The following is a 16,730-nucleotide window of genomic DNA, read 5'->3' as shown; positions in this document are numbered from 1 at the left end:
TCCTGTCTTCCTTCCTTCCTTCCTTCCTTTCTCCCTCCTTCCTTCCCGTCTTCCTTCCTTCCTTCCTTCCTTTCTCCCTCCTTCCTTCCTGTCTTCCTTCCTTCCTTCCTTTCTTTTTCTTTCCTCCCCCCTTCCCTCCCTTTCCTTCCTTCCTTTCTTTCTTTCCCTCCCTCCCTCCCTCCCTCTCTCTTTCTTTCTTTCTTTCTTCTTTCCCTTCCTTCCTTCCTTCCGTCTTCTCTCTCTTTCTTTCTTTTTTTCCTCTTTATTTATTTCCTCTTTCTTTCTATCTTCATTTTTGGAACTGGGCCTTCTTCCAAACTTCTCACATAGCCCCTTACTCTGCTCTTCCTATGGACAGCTGAGAATCATTTTCCAACCTTATCAAATATGCCCCCTTCTCTTAAGATAGCCTGCCCTGGCTGCTCCCTGTGGTCTCTCGCAGGCTAACCAGGTGCTATAGGGAAGAGGCCCAAATGCACCCACCTGGCCCAGACATCCAGAGGCCAAGGTCACGGTCCTGCATTACAGCGTGAGAGTTCTTCTTTGTAGTGCCTACAAACCTATGCTTGCCCCCAAAGTTGCTCAGGAATAACAGGGGGTTGGGGAAGGGGTGGAAGGTCAAACAGAGACCCTCTTGGAATCTGTTCCCTTCATTAACTTTGAAATTCCACAGGCCAGTGTTTTCTCAAGGTTTGTTACACAGAATACTCACCCAGGAGAATGGCGCTGCAATCTTCACACCCACAGGCTGTAGCTGGGAAAGCCAGGAGACAGCTTCAAGGGGTGAGGTCAGTCGCCTCCCGCCCAGCCCCCAGGCGGAGGAACTAACATAAGAGCTAATAGCCAGCATTAGAGTAAGAAATAGAGATTCAGGGGTATTACCGTTTGCAGATGAAGAAAGATTAAAACACTTGAGCACATTGGGGCCTGTGGGGAGGGGGACGGGGAAGGAAAGGCATCAGGAAAAATAGCTAATGCCTGCTGAGTTTAATACTTAGGTGATAGGTGCAGCAAATCACATGGCACACGTCTACCATGTAACAAACCTGCACATCCTGCACATGTACCCCAGAGCTTAAAATAAAATACATACATAATAAATAAAAATAAAATAAAATCCTGTAGACAGAAAAAAATAAAAACTTGAGCAAGATCACACAGCAGGTATAAAACAGCAAAGCTTCAAAACCTGATTTAATTTCGTTCTAAAAACCACACTCTTCAAATAATTGTAGTTATCGGTCAAAGAGGGCCAAGATCTCATGACACAACCACTCTTGAGGCAGGATGCTAAGTGACTGTCCCTACAGCCCAGGCCTGCCAGACCAAAAGCCCACTCAAGTTACCATTGGGGCCTGTGTGTAATTCAGGGATGGAAGAGTGTGTCCGATACTGTTCTAAACTGACCTCCCGAAACTCTCTAAACCGACCTCCGAAAACTGCCACCAAGACCCCTCCTAGTCAATGCAGCATCCCCTGCCAAAATGCACACGCCTTTACATTTTACTATGTATCGATATCGGAGCCTAGGTCATAGTAAACACTCAATAAATGTCTGCTAAATGAACAGTAAGAGAACTAGAAGGCCGTCTTCTAAGTTTTCTGTAAAAGCCTAATGAAAGCATTGTGCATATGCTGCTTAACAAGTCTCACAGAAATAGTACATCTTGTAACAATTGTTTTTCAGTGTTTATGAACCTGGAGAAGTTTCTGCCTTTCAAAGACAAACATGTTTCCTTTATTTAGGCCAAGGACAAACTACAGCCTATAGGCCCACTGCCAGTTCTTGTAAATAAAGTTTTATTGGCACACAGCCACACCCACTCATTTACATATTATCTATGGCTAATTTCAAGATACAAAGGCAGAACTGACAAGCAGTACAGAGCTGCGTGGCCTGCAAAGCTGAAAACATTTACCACCTAGCCCTTGATATAAAAGTTTGCCAATCCTTATTTTAGACACAAATATAACCTACTGGCCAGGCGAGGTGGCTCAAGCCTGTAATCCCAGCACTTTGGGAGGCCGAGACGGGCGGATCACGAGGTCAGGAGATCGAGACCATCCTGGCTGACACTGTGAAACCCCGTCTCTACTAAAAAATACAAAAAACTAGCCAGGCGAGGTGGCGGGCGCCTGTAGTCCCAGCAACTCGGGAGACTGAGGCAGGAGAATGGCGTGAACCCGGGAGGCGGAGCTTGCAGTGAACTGAGATCTGGCCACTGCGCTCCAGCCCGCGCGACAGAGTGAGACTCCGTCTCAAAATATATATATATATATATGTGTATATATATATATATATAAAACCTACTTAGCATGTTGTACTAACTAGGAAGCTCAGAGCTAAATGTAATGTAAAATTTTAGCAACTCACTCATCTTCAATTTTTTTTTTTTTTTTTTTTGAGACGGAGTCTCGCTCTGTCACCCAGGCTGGAGTGCAGTGGCCGGATCTCAGCTCACTGCAAGCTCCGCCTCCCGGGTTCACGCCATTCTCCTGCCTCAGCCTCCCGAGTAGCTGGGACTACAGGGGCCGGCCACCTCGCCCAGCTAGATTTTTGTATTTTTTAGTAGAGACGGGGTTTCACCATGTTAGTCAGGATGGTCTCGACCTCCTGACCTCGTGATCCGCCCGTCTCGGCCTCCCAAAGTGCTGGGATTACAGGCTTGAGCCACCGCGCCGGGCCTCATCTTCAAAATTTTTTAAACCTTTATGCCTATATGCTTTCGTCTTCTAATCCCATTTTAAAATTTTATTTTAAAAAACTAGTATTCCCTGAGTACATATTATATGCCTGGCACTGAATGAAACCTTTTAATATGTTCTCTTATTTAATTCTCACAATAGACTCATGGGGTAGGTAATATTATCTTTTTATTTATTTATTTATTTATTTATTTGGGAGATGGAGTCTCACTCTGTCACCCAGGCTCGAGTGCAGTGGTGCAATCTTGGCTCACTGCAACCTCCACCTCCCAGGTTCAAGTGATCCTCCTTCCTCAGCCTCCTGAGTAGCTGGGATTACAGGCACATGCCACCACATCCATCTAATTTTCCTATTTTTAGTAGTGATGGGGTTTTACTATGTTGGCCAGGCTGGTCTTTTTTTTTTTTTTTTTTTTTTTTTTTTTTTTTTTTTTTTTTTTGAGACGGAGTCTTGCTCTGTCACCCAGGCTGGAGTGCAGTGGCCGGATCTCAGCTCACTGCATGCTCTGCCTCCCAGGTTTACGCCCTTCTCCTGCCTCAGCCTCCCAAGTAGCTGGGACTACAGGCGCCCGCCACCTCGCCCGGCTAGTTTTTTGTATTTTTTAGTAGAGACGGGGTTTCACCGTGTTAGCCAGGATAGTCTCGATCTCCTGACCTCTTGATCCGCCCGTCTCGGCCTCCCAAAGTGCTGGGATTACAGGCTTGAGCCACCGCGCCCGGCCAGCCAGGCTGGTCTTGAACTCCTGACCTCAGGTGACCTGCCCACCTCGGCCTCCCACAGTGCTGGGATTACAGGCGTGAGCCACCGTGCCCAGCCCTTATCTTCGATTTGTTGAGAATAAATGAATGAAAAGAATAAATGAATAAAGTCACCAATTGATTGCATAGTGGAAATATATTTACTATTTCATAATTTAATCCCAGAGAATAATTAACTCAGGAATTGACTGAAAAACTTTGGGTGCTGAACGAATATAACAGGCAGGGCTGAGATAGTAACTGCAGGCAATTTGAGCCAAATTACAGGATTGTAAAGTGCTGTCATTCTAGGATCCTTATTATTTTCAATCTAGCTTCAGACTAAGCTGTGCAGTCACTTCATCATGAATCTTCAGGATTTGGGGAGAATCAGCAGACATGACACAGAGCTACTACTCAAGTCACAGGCTCAGACACTGCCTCCAGTGACGTGGCCAGAGCCACACAGCCAGAGCACCACAAATAGAAACAATTACCGGTGCCCCAATGCAGTCCTCTTCAGGAGGACTAGGTCCACATGTCGCTAACAGTACTTTTGAAAAGTTGACGTTTTCTTAACTTAAATACCAACATCCTAAGCAGTATTATCTGCAAAATCACAGGTCTCACGTACCAATTGTTGTCTTTTTCTAATTTGAGTTAAACACAAATTTTTTTTTATTCTTATCTATAACCTGAAATCATCTTGCATTGCTCATCAGCACGCTTTGAGAAACACTGGTTGGACAGGAGTAGGGGTGTCGAGGCTGACAGATGGGAGTGCAAACACCAGCTTCTCTGCTGCCTCCATCAATAACCGTGGCAGCTTTCTGGATCTCACTGAACCTCAGTTTGTTCATATGTATAAGGGGGAGACACATCCCCCTCACCAGATTAGAAGGTCAACCGGGCGCATTCCAGGTATTCATACACACCAGCTCTTAAGCAACCTTGGGCTGTTCACTGAGAACCCCTGGAGATGACTAAGTCACAGCCCTTCTCTCATGGCCACCCTGGGTAGACCGTCAGGGGCTCCAGGCACCCCATGGGGAACAGGTCCAAGATGCCAGGCCATCTCCAGGAACCTGGCCAGGATGTCAGTGTGGGTGGCAAGGCAGCCTCTACGACTACAGAGTGTGGAGAGTGTGCTGTCAATCATTCCAGGAGCCCATCAAGTGAAAACAACACAGGTTGGGACTGCTCTAGCAGTGGTCAGGGGTAACAGGGCTCTTCTAAGTGGCTGAAGGCAGGCTTGTGACGTGAAATCAGGACAGCAAGCTCTTGCACCATGAGCAGAAATGCAAACTGTTCAGGCAAAAGTCCAGGGAAAACTGGGAGAGCTGCCTTGGATGCATAATGCACCAGCAGCACCAGCACCCACCACCTAATTGATGAGTCTGGGAGCCACTAGGCCTGGTTTGCCCAACCACGTCCTCGTGTACACCTGTCGTCCCACAGTAAGTAATATAGTGCCGCTTTCACTCTCAAGTCTCCCAGCTGAGAAGAGAAGTTAGCCAGTTTCCCTATGAATGAATGTACTAAGGCCCAAAAAGGAGAGGTAGTTTGCCCAAGGTCACAGTCACCGGTGGCCAAGAAGGGAGAATGTGCATCTCTCAGCTCCAGGCAATGTTGTGCAGTGGCTTTGGAGTTAGACAGGGCTGTCTAAATGCTGCCTGTATTCCCTGGGGACACTTGATTTTCCTCTGGGTGCTCCAGTTACTTCAATGGTAAAACAGGCTGGGCAAAGTGGGTCATGCTTGTAATCCCAGCACTTCAGGAGGCCGAGGCAGGCAGATCATTTGAAGTCAGGAGTTCAAGACCAGCCTGGCCAACAAAAATTAGCCAGGCGTGGTGGTGCATGCCTGTAATCCTAGCTACTCGGGAGGCTGAGGCACGAGAATCACTTGAACCAGGGAGGCGGAGGTTGCAGTGAGCCGAGATTGTGCCACTGCACTCCAGCCTAGGTGACAGAACAAGACTCAGTCTCAAAAACAACAACAACAACAAAACAAAACAAAACAAAAAAACAGTAAAACTGATAATCACCACAATGGTGTGTATCTCATAAGTCTGTTTTGAGGTTTGAATGGAAAAACAGGTGCCATGAGCCCTGTAGAGATCATGGCTTAATAAATGGACATTATTACTACATCAGTGTCCTTGCTGACACAGAGAAGGAATCTTATTCATTGCCATAACCATTCTGTGTCCTTTGGTGCCTGAGCCCACTCTGGTCCTACTGTGAAGAGCAGGAGATAACCCAGACCACCACAATTGGGTTGTTCTAGGCAGTAACTGATAAAAGGGGAAAAAACAGAGCTATGGACCATGTGATAAGTGAGGCACAGCTGCCACCACGATAGGGTGTGGGGAGAGGGCAGGAAGGGGTGAGAGAGGGCCGGGAAGGCACAAGGGAGCGGGGAGTGTGCTGCCTCTGTTGTTCCCAGCTGACCCCCTCCCATCCCAGAACCTCTCTGCTCACCACTGTGGGCCTCTCTCCAGACCCTCAGCAGCCCCCATGAAACGACTCCTCTGCCTGCCCCTACGTGACCACAGTAGAGCAAGCACAGCCCAGCACGTGCTGCAGCTCACCGTCACACACACCCTTGCCAAAACCGCAAGGAAAAGTCTTCAGCTAAAGGGGCCTGGTTCGGTGTAAAACACGAGGCAGTTCTCAGCTTCTGGCTCTGCCTTCTCCTGGATAAATAACCTTGGGCAAGGTACATGGCCGCTCAGAGCCTCAAGGCGCTCAACTGTGTAATGAATACACCATTGCTCTCCTAGTGGGATTGCTGGGTTAAGTCATAGATATACTAAAAAAAAAAAAGTGTTTCCCTTCTGCCTGACCTTTTCAAAGAAACCAAGAGAAAACCACTGAGAGTCACCATATTTGATCAAGGCCACTGTGATGCAACAAATAAAATGCCTACTACGTGTCTAGCCTGTGAGCATGGCAAATGCATTTCCTGAACTCAGAAAGATTACTTTCTAGTGTGAGAGAAAGACATGAAACCCAGTAACTTGCACAAATGAAAATACAATTATAACACATCTAGGAGCTACGGGTGAGAACAGCATGTAACACCTAGAAGGACATTATTTACTTTAGGAGGTCAGGAAAGCCTGTCTGAGAAAGTGCTGTCAGGCGTGAGCAGAACTAGGAATCCAATCAAAATCAGACTCAAGGCCCCACCCCAACTGTGGTCTTAGCTGCCACATACCAGGTGGCCTCAAGTGGCCTGAGAGCTGGACCACTTGCTGTTTGAGCTGTAACTCTCCTTCAGGCAGCTTGGCACTCATCACTCAAAGCTAGCAGCCTCCCAGGCCACCAGGTCCGGACCTGAGAGGCCAGTCCTTCCACTTGTCAGCTGCAGAACTGCAACAGGCCTTTGTGGCCAACCCAGCTGTTCCCTCCCTCCAGTTGGCACGAGACTCCATTTCCTCATCTGCCACTGACTTGTCACTCTGCCTTCCCATGGGCTGCAGGGAAACTGACCTTTAATCAACTGTCCACGCCAACCAGCTGTGCTCAGGTCACAGTCCAGCACCGCCTCCCTGGCTCTGCTCGGAAAGATCATCCGGGCCAAGAAACGTCCACCATCCCCAGAAGCTACCCCCAGCCAGCATCACCCACCACGTGCTGAGTGTCTGTCATGTGATCAGCATTTCAATGGCTACTTGGCGATCTTCAACTCCAGTCCTGTGGCGTGTGATAATACTTACTTAACCCTTCACTGCAGAGAGAGGAATCCATCAGTCTGCATGGAGGCATGCAGTGTGTATGTGTTAAAGAATCACACCCAGGCCTGCCTGCCTCCACATGCATCTGCCCGCATACAACCCTCACAGTACCAGCCATATGGCCTTATGTTGTTCCTGGCTTTGAGCACAGAGCCAAGAAATTATCCCCCCATGCATATCTTTCCATTGAATCTCTCATGTCTTAATTCATTAACAATCCTGTCTTAATTTTCCCTTTCTGCAGTATAAGAGACTGTGCCAAGTGACACACAATGTCTTAAGGGCACAGAACCAACAGCAGAGGCACTTTATAGGGAGGTAGATGGTGACAGATAGGTAAACTGAGAAAATCAGAAAATGGTGACAGGTACAATAATACACGTCAGCGCAGGGAACAGTAACGGCTTCCAGGAAGGACCTCTTTCGTTCCATCTGTCTCCCCCAGGCACCCAGCATCACACCAGCCACACACAGGGTGCTCATTAAATGCCAGCTCATTGAGACAACCAGCCACATCCCAGTGAACCCTCCGCCACCAGCCAGGATAGCCTCACCTCAAGTCCAGCTGAGCGCCGGACGGAACATGCATCAGATGCTTCACCAGGAGGAGTCGGGGTCTTACATTCCATAGGGAGACCCAAAGGAAGTTGGCAGAGACCCAAGTAAACAGAGATCTCAGTCCTCGCAGCCAGCTGCGGTCCTTCATCCCGCATGGACATCCAAGCTGTAAGAATCCATGAGGCATTCAGCCAGGGCCTCCTTTAAAACCACTTTTAGTATCCTGAAATGTGCAGGGTGTGTGTCATTCCAGTGCATTGTTCCACCAGAGTTATTCCTCAGACAACCGAAGATCACTGTAAATCCATCAGGCTCAGAAAATACTCGAACGAAGCTCCATGCAGCTGACAGGCACAGCCATCTTGAGGGGCATCTTTTTAATCTCCTTCTGGCCAAAAGATCAGGCCTGCAACAGGGAAGAAGAAAAAAAACAGTCTTGTCATAGTCACTGACCCAGAGCAGTATTCAGTCACTCTTTCCTCCTTGTGTTTGGCCCTAACAGAGTGTAACTCACTAAAAATAATTCTCCATAACTGGTAACACACAAAATTGAGACCAGCGTCCAGGGAGGACTTCAGGTGAGAGCTGCCTCCCCTGCGGCACCAAGGACCTCTCAGACAGGGAACTGCCAGCTGCTCAGAGCCTCGGGACCACCCTGGGAGGGGAGAGGAGGCTGTGGGGCGTCCATTATAAAGTTGAGGGGAGAACATTTGTGACTGGCTTAGAAAGCTGACAGCAAGGCCAGGCCTGGCACACAGCCTGGGCTCCCCTGCAGGGCTGAGAGGTCCCTGCAGGGAGCTGAGAGGTTTAGGGTCAGCTGGTAGGAAGTAGTTCTTTGCTTTGTTTCTTTTTAAAGACAACCACAAAACCCTGGCCTGGCTCCAGACGTTGTCCTGCACTGTGAGCCTCTTCAGGGCAGGGTCTGGGACCTGTTCTGTTCTTACTCATTCATTCAGTAATTACTGAGTACCTTCCAGGTACCCAGCACTCTTCCATCAGTAGGGCAATAGCTTTGTCTTCCCAATCCAGTGTATTTAAATTACTCCAAAGATAACTGAAGAACAAATTGATCCATAATGCCTAGAGCTGGAGGCTTAATATTCCCCAGCCCATCCAATGATAACAATAACTGCCCTTTGGGGAATGTCTATGAGGTACCTGCTAAAACCTCTGGCTTCTCCATCTGATATGATCTCTCAAACACACTGGGACTCCTGCCCTGTTTTCCAGATGAAGAAATGGAGGAACAGACAACCATTCTGTTTCAGACTAGTAAGAGAGGAGCCTAAATCTGAGGCTAGACAGTCTGTCTCCCAAGTCTGTTTCCTGATCCATCGCTTTAAGTTACCTAGTGAGGGATTCTTGCCCATAATGGCTGCAGCTAAAAGTTACTTCCAGGCTTTCTGCGTGTATGAAACCCTCATTTCATCCTCACAAAAAAACTATGAGTTGTAGATTATTGTTAACCAACTTTAGAGATGAGAAATTTGAGGCCCAGAGAAGTGAAGCAATTTCCACAAGGTCACACAGCTTAAAAAAAAAAATCACAGGAAAAGGGTTTGAGGCTGGGCGCAATGGCTCACGACTGTAATCCTAGCACTTTGTGATGCCGAGGCTAGTGGATCCCTTGAGGCCAGGAGTTCAAGACCCGCCTGGCCAACATAGTGAAACCCTGTCTCTACTAAAAATACAAAAATTTGCTGGCTGTGGTGGCGCATGCCTGTAATTCCAGCTATTTGGGAGGCCAAGGAATGAGAATCGCTTAAACCAAGGAGACGGAGGTTGCAGTGAGCCAAGATCACACCACTGCACTCCAGCCCGGGCCACAGAATGAGACTCTATCTCAAAAAAAAAAAAAAAAAAAAAAAAAAAAAAAAGAAGAAAGAAAGAAAGGAAAAGGGGATTGAAGCAAGGCAGAGTGGCAGACTGACTGCAAAGCCCATGAGCTTGACCACTGCTCCAACTTCCATCAAACGCAATGATTACTGCCAAAGAAATGTTTACAAATGTAGTGGTTTCAAACAGAAAAAGAAATAAAAAATAAAACTGCACACATTTATGATCTTCCATTTCTGGAAGTCTGACATGGGTCTCGCTGGGCTAAAATCAGGCTGTTGAGAGGGCTGCATTTCTTTCTGGTGGCTGAGAGGGAATGCGTTTCCTTGCTTTTCCAACCTTCGAAAGGCTGCCTCGTAGGCCTTGGCTGTGGCTTCTTCCTCCATCTTCAAATACAACACCAAGGCATCTCTTTGACTCTGCTTCTGTGGCCATATCTCTGTCTCTGAATAACTCTCTGCCTCCCTCTTCCACTCCTAAGGATGCATGTGATTATATTGGGCTCACCCAGATGATCCAAAATAATCCATCTCAAGGTCCTTAGCCTCACTAGCATCTGCAAAGTCCCTGTTGACATGCAACATATTCACAGGTTCTAGGGATTCGGATGTGGACATTCAGGAGGATGTTATTCTGCCTGCCATACAACAATAACAGAGGGCACCTATCTCCTGTTTTAAGCATTCTTCCGTGAGGAGGCACCACCCACTCTCAAAATGGAAATCAAGCTAGCTACCTCACCCTGCCCACAATGCACACAGCCACACACACTTGCAGCGGCCAATGAAGAAATCATGAAGAAAACAGTAAGGTACGTTTTCTTCTTAAAAACATATCCGGCTGGGTGCCATGGCTCACACCTGTAATCCCAGCACTTTGGGAGGCTGAGGCGGGAGGATCACAAGGTCAGGAGATGGAGACCATCCTGGCTAACATAGTGAAACCCCGACTCTGCTAAAAATACAAAAAATTAGCCCAGCATGGTGGTGCGCACCTGTCATCACAGCTACTTAGGAGGCTGAGGCAGAAGAATGGCTTGAACACAGGAGGCAGAGGTTGCAGTGGGCCAAGATCATGCCACTGTCCTCCAGCCTAGGTGACAGAGTGAGATTCAGTCAAAAAAAAAAAGAGAGAGAGAGATAGAGTGAGATTCTGCATCCAAGTTGGGTTTGACTCCAAAGCTGTTTTCTTTCCATTCTGAAACACACTCTTTCTTATTTAAATAAGACAGTGTTTCTAGGCCAAGCGTGGTGGCTCATGCCTGTAAATCCCAGCACTTTGGGAGGCTGAGACGGGTGGATCGCCTGAGGTCAGGAGTTTGAGACCAGCCTGGCCAACATGGTGAAACCCCGTCTCCACTAAAAATACAAACAATTAGCCAGGTGTGGTGGCAGGTGCCTGTAATCCCAGCTACCTGGGAGGCTGAGGAACGAGAAGCACTCGAACTCAGGAGGCGGATGTTGTAGTAAACTGAGGTTACACCATTGCACCCCAGTCTGGGTGGAAGAGCACAGAGTGAGACTTTGTCTAAAAAAATAAAATAAAATAAATACGACAGTGTTTCTAGAAAGTTCAAGAAGGTTCTGGCATTGGTTGAGTAGTTCCTATTGAAGCAGTTCCCTCGTAGATAGCAACTATAAACTCTGAACAAATATTTTTAAAAAATCAAAAATCTAGTCACCAGATGATCAAAAGTAGGACATTCTGGAGTGTGATCAAGACTTGGAAACCAGCAATCCAGCAATCTTGCTTTTGGTCAATTTTAGCCTGAGAGTAGGCCCGGTTCCGCAACACGAGTGGCTAACACTCAGATGGTGTTGCTGCACTGAAACATCAGGACAGAGATCAAGGCAACACAATAGGTGAAAGTGAAAGAAGAAATCTGGTAAAAAGAGAGTTTCCAAAAAGGGGAGTTCAAATTCTGTGTACAAATGTTCCCTAAGTCACTAAGTGACTCCTGAGTCAAGTTTGCATGCAATAGCCCAGTTAAAGCCAAAAGAACTAAACAGCAATTTATATTGCTTCCCAATACTAGGGAGTCAGAGTTTGAAGTCTTAGTTTACTGAGTTAACTATCTACTGAAACAAAAAAGCACTACTCTTTGGAGGAACAAAACAGAATCAGTCCCTCACAATGTCTGATATAATTTAAAATAGCTCAACATAATAAACAACTAAAAGAAAAAGAAAGCAGGAAATGTAATCCATTCTTAAGGAAAAAGATAGTTATGGGGACCGTCCCCATGACCCTGAGGTGACCCAGTTTCTGGAATTAGCAGACAAGGGTTTTTTAAGCAGCTATTATAACTATGCTCAAAGACTCAAAGGAAAATGTATTCTTAGTAAATAAAAATAAGAAAGCTTAGCAAAGAAAAAGTCAAATGGAAATACTAGAATTAAAAAAAAAAAATCTGAAACAACCGATTGGATCCATTTAACATCAGACTGAAGAGGAACGAAGAGTCAGTACAATTTGAGGAGAGACCAATAGAGATTACTTAGTCTGAATAACAGAAAAAAATTTTGAAAAATTGAAGACGGCCTCAGAGACCCATTGGACAATATCAAAAAGCCTAACAGACACGTAATTTTAGTCCCAAAAGGAGAGAAGAGAATGGAGCAAGATCAATATCTGGGGGGTGGGGAAGGATGAAAGTGTTCTAAATTCAGTGGAAGACATTAATTTATAGATATGAGGATATCAGCAAATCCATGCAGGATATATATATATATTATATATATATATATATATTTTTAAATCACACGTAAGTATATAATAGTTGAACTGCTGAAAACCAATGTTTGAAAAAAGTCATGAAAAGAGACAGATAAAAACAGTGGTTCTAATTTCTTAAAATCATTGAAAAAGCAGATAATTACATCTGAACTCAGTAAGTGCTCTGCAGGTGACTTTCTCTTGTCCCATTTATTTATTTATTTATTTTATTTATTTTTTTCCTTGAGACAGAGTCTTGCTCTGTTGCCCAGGCTGGAGTGCAACGGTGCCATCTCAGCTCACTGCAACCTCCCAGGTTCAAGTGATTCTCCTGCCTCAGCCTCCCAAATAGCTAAGATTAGAGGTGTGAGCCACTGCACCTGGCCCTCTTGTCCCATTTAAATCTACCTGACAGCTTTAGACCCAAGAGGAAGATGGCTGCAAAAGGAAGCTCAAGTATCTAAATAGCCCCTAAGAGAAAAGAGGAAGTACAGGACAGTAGTTAAAAATTACAGTTTGAAGTTAGACTCTCAAATTTACTACTTTTCTTACTCTGGGGAAATGTTTTTAACCCTTAATTTCCTCATCTGAAAATGGTGGTAAACAACATCTACTCATTTCATAGAACTACTGTGAAGTTGTATTATGTTTTGACTGTTTATTACCCACACTCCCAACCCCTAAATTCATACGTCAAAATCTTAACTGCCAAGGTGATGATCTCAAAAGGAGAGGCCTTTGAAAAGTGATTGGGTCATGAGGCTAGAGGGCTTAGTGCCCTTATAAAAGAGGTATAAAGTACCTTATTTGATCCTTTCACCATATAAAGACCCAACAAGAAGGCATCATTGCTGAACCAGGAAACGGGTCCTCACCAGACACCAAATATGTCTGAGCCTTGATCTTGGACTTCCCAACCTCCAGAACCATGAGAAATAAAGTTCTGTTGTTTACAAGCTACCACTCTAAGGTGGTTTGTTATATCGGCCTGAATGGACTGCGACAGGTTGACATAAACAACATAAAGGACTTAGCATGTTGCTGGTCACATATTAAGAGCTTGATGGATCTAACATTCTCACATCAAATGGAAGAGGCTCCTGCAAGTCACCCCAGAGCAGTGACTCTAGACTGCACACACTCACTCCTCAGCTCCTACAAGTGACCACCAAGACCTGCCAGCCCTGGGAAGCAGCCCAGGAGAGGCACTGCTCCTGAATGTCAGGACTGGAGTACTGTCAGCTGAGAGGGGCCACTTACAACAGGAAGGGGAGCTGTGATTTATGGTACCGGCCTCAGTTAATGACAGGGGAGTGAACAGGGGACACAGTCTGTTAAATATTTACTGAGGCCCACAGGCAAGTCTGAAGCCAAGTTTGTTTTGTTGGGGTCGGGTCCATTAAAGCTCTGTCACCTGAGGAAGAATTATGACATGGTCTGTTGGGTATTACTGTAGTCAAGTGGTGGTCCCTGACCAATGGCAAGGGCTGCCCTGATGCTCACAAGAAGGTGGCTGTACCTCACCCTCTGCCTGCAGAAATACACAATGTGTGGCATTGTACACCAGGACTTCCCCTATCATCAAGTCATAATGCTTTCTCAGGGAGCATTTTCTTTTTCTCTCCTGCTTACTTACTGTTAGATTCCTTTCATTTGCTCTTTCTGTAATGGGTTGGCTAAAATTTAAAAACCACACAATGCCAATAATTGGCTCTGATGTGGAACTGGAATTCATACATGCTGGTGAACAGACACTCTGAAAAAGGACAAACAACCACTTTGGGAAACTGTTTTGCACTATTCACTAATGCTGAATATACCCAGACTCTATGACCCTGCAGCTCCACTCCGTGGTATCAATACACAGATGTGTGCATATGTTCACCAAAAGACATGTCTAAGGATATCACAGCAGCACTATTCATAACAGCCAAACACTGGAAACCACTCAAATGCCCATCAACAGTAGAAAGGATTTTTTAAAAATATGGTCACAATCTAGTGAGTGACCAGTGAGAATGATCTGAAAATGCACGTACTGCATAAATACCTCCCACAAACATAATTTGGAGTGGAAGAAGCCAGACACAGGGGAGTGTGTGATAATGTTATTTATATTAAGTACATAAACAGGTTAAACTAATCTATGTGGCTCCTAAGTGACTGACTGGGAGGGGGCTTCCAAAATGCTGGAAATGTTCTATTGATCCTGGTGCTGGCTCCACACTCAGGTTCAATTTGAGAATATTCGTCAAGCTATCAATACACATATGACATGTGCACTTTTCTCCATGCGCATTATTTCTATAAAAAGGGAGTTCATATTTTTTTAGTTTTGTGAAAATATGTTTGCTGGAATGTCAAAGACACCAGAACACCCCCTCAAGGCTTGGGAATCGGCAGCTTCCAGGTTTCCCTGTTTCATCGTATTCTCACGCCCCACTGCCTCACAGCTGACCTTTCCCTAGAGGACACTGAGGGGAAGTCTTCACAACAAGCATGTCCTGGCCCAGTGACACGGAATTGCCCCACAAAAAAACGTGGCCCCAGCCCCATTCTCTCGGCTCCGTCTCTCTCCTCTCTGCCTCCCAGGCTGTCAGGACCAACTCTGTCATTTCCTTCTTGATCCTCCCCACTGAGTATTTCCACCAGCTGAGGTACTGCAGTGGACATTTGGAAGAAAAACGAAAAACGGGCTGAGTCTATTCCCTACCCAACACCAAGAGACCACCTCTGCATATCCACTCCCCCTAAGTACCGGACGAGCAGATGGATGCTTTGGTAACTGAAGTATCCAGGGTTGGCACAGGCTGGTAAATGGGGTATGAGGTACAGCACACAGAAACCGAGGGAAGGCGTCCCTGGTACCAAAGCTTTGAGGGGAGCACCATTTGCAGGGGGAGCCACAGTAAGTGTCTCCCAGGGCATGTGTGGCTGTGCCTTCCCCTCTCTCTCTCTGCCTCTGAGCCTCCTGGACTGTGTGTGTGTGTGTGTGTGTGTGTGTGTGTGCGCGCGCGCGCGGGCACACACGCGCGCAGATGTCTGTGCATGCATGTGTGCATGCACGTGTGTGTGCAAGTGCGTGTGTGCACACGTGTGTGTGTGTGCGCGCGCAAGTGTGTGTTTCTCTTTCCCTCTTTTGCAGAAGGGACCAGTCATGTTGTTAATTTTAGTACCAGCAAAAGTCAGTGGATGTTGATTAAAACAACTCTGAGATCCGGTCAATGGGGCAGCAGTGGTAGCGGCAGAAGTGAGAAATCAGTCTCACAGTTTGAGTGTGCCTCAATCTCTCTTTCTCTCAGGATTGTGAAGTAAGATTTCTTCAAAACTGATACCACAAAGACGATGTCTCCTTTATCTTCTTCCGAGGAAGGGAGAGGTGGCAATTTCTCTGGCTGTGCTCACATTATTTCTCTGTGGTGCCCCAGGAGCTAGGGCTTCCCTAACCTGGCAGATAAATCAGAGAGATCTGCTCCCAGAGAAAGCGGCAGCTGTCCCCCTGCTGACAGGCTCTGTTTTTGCTTCATTTCACTTCCTGCCTAACATGTGCTGGGATGACAAGGATCAGCTGCTTTGGAATTCCCAAGCCTTCGAGCACCCACTCCCCTCACACTCACCGATTCCTCATACAGAAGAGGGGGATGGGAGCCACATGAACCAAGGTGTGGATCTTCATGCTGTGGCCACAACCCTGTGGCCTTGGGCACATCCCTTAAGCTCCTTGAAAGTGTTTCCTAATCTGTTCAATAAAAACAAGGAATAAGCCGGGCACAGTGGCTCATGCCTGTAATCCTAGCACTCTGGAAGGTGGAGGCAGGCAGATCACTTGAATCTATGAGTTTGAGACCAGCCTGGACAACATGGTGAAACCACATCTCTACAAAAAATACAAAAATTAGCTGGGAGTGGTGGTGCACCTGTAGTCCCAGCTACTCAGGAGACTGAGGTGAGAGGATTGCTTGAGTCCAGGATGTCAGTGGAGGTTGCAGTGAGCCGAGATCATGCCACAGCCTAGGTGACAAAGTAAGACCCTGTCTCAAAAGATAATAACAATAGACTGGGCATGGTGGCTCACACCTGTAATCCCAGCACTTTGGGAGGCCAGCGCAGGTGGATCACCTGAGGTCAGAAGTTCAAGACCAGCCTAACCAACATGATGAAACTCCATCTCTACCAAAAATACAAAAATTAGCTGAGTGTGGTGGTGGGCACCTATAATCTCAGCTACTCAGGAGGCTGAGGCAGGAGAATCACTTGAACCCAGGAGGCGGAGGTTGCAGTGAGCTGAGATTGCGATTGCACCACTGCACTCCAGCCTGGGCGACAATAGTGAAACTCCATCTCAAAAAAACAAAAAATAAACATAATAATAAAAATAAGGAAAATGAAACATGGGTCCACTGGAGTTCATCTGTGAACAAGACACTGAATGTGTA

Source organism: Trachypithecus francoisi, unplaced genomic scaffold (assembly GCF_009764315.1).
Source record: "Trachypithecus francoisi isolate TF-2019V2 unplaced genomic scaffold, Tfra_2.0 Lachesis_group7, whole genome shotgun sequence".
NCBI lineage: Eukaryota > Metazoa > Chordata > Mammalia > Primates > Cercopithecidae > Trachypithecus > Trachypithecus francoisi.
This window is presented reverse-complemented; position numbering follows the sequence as displayed.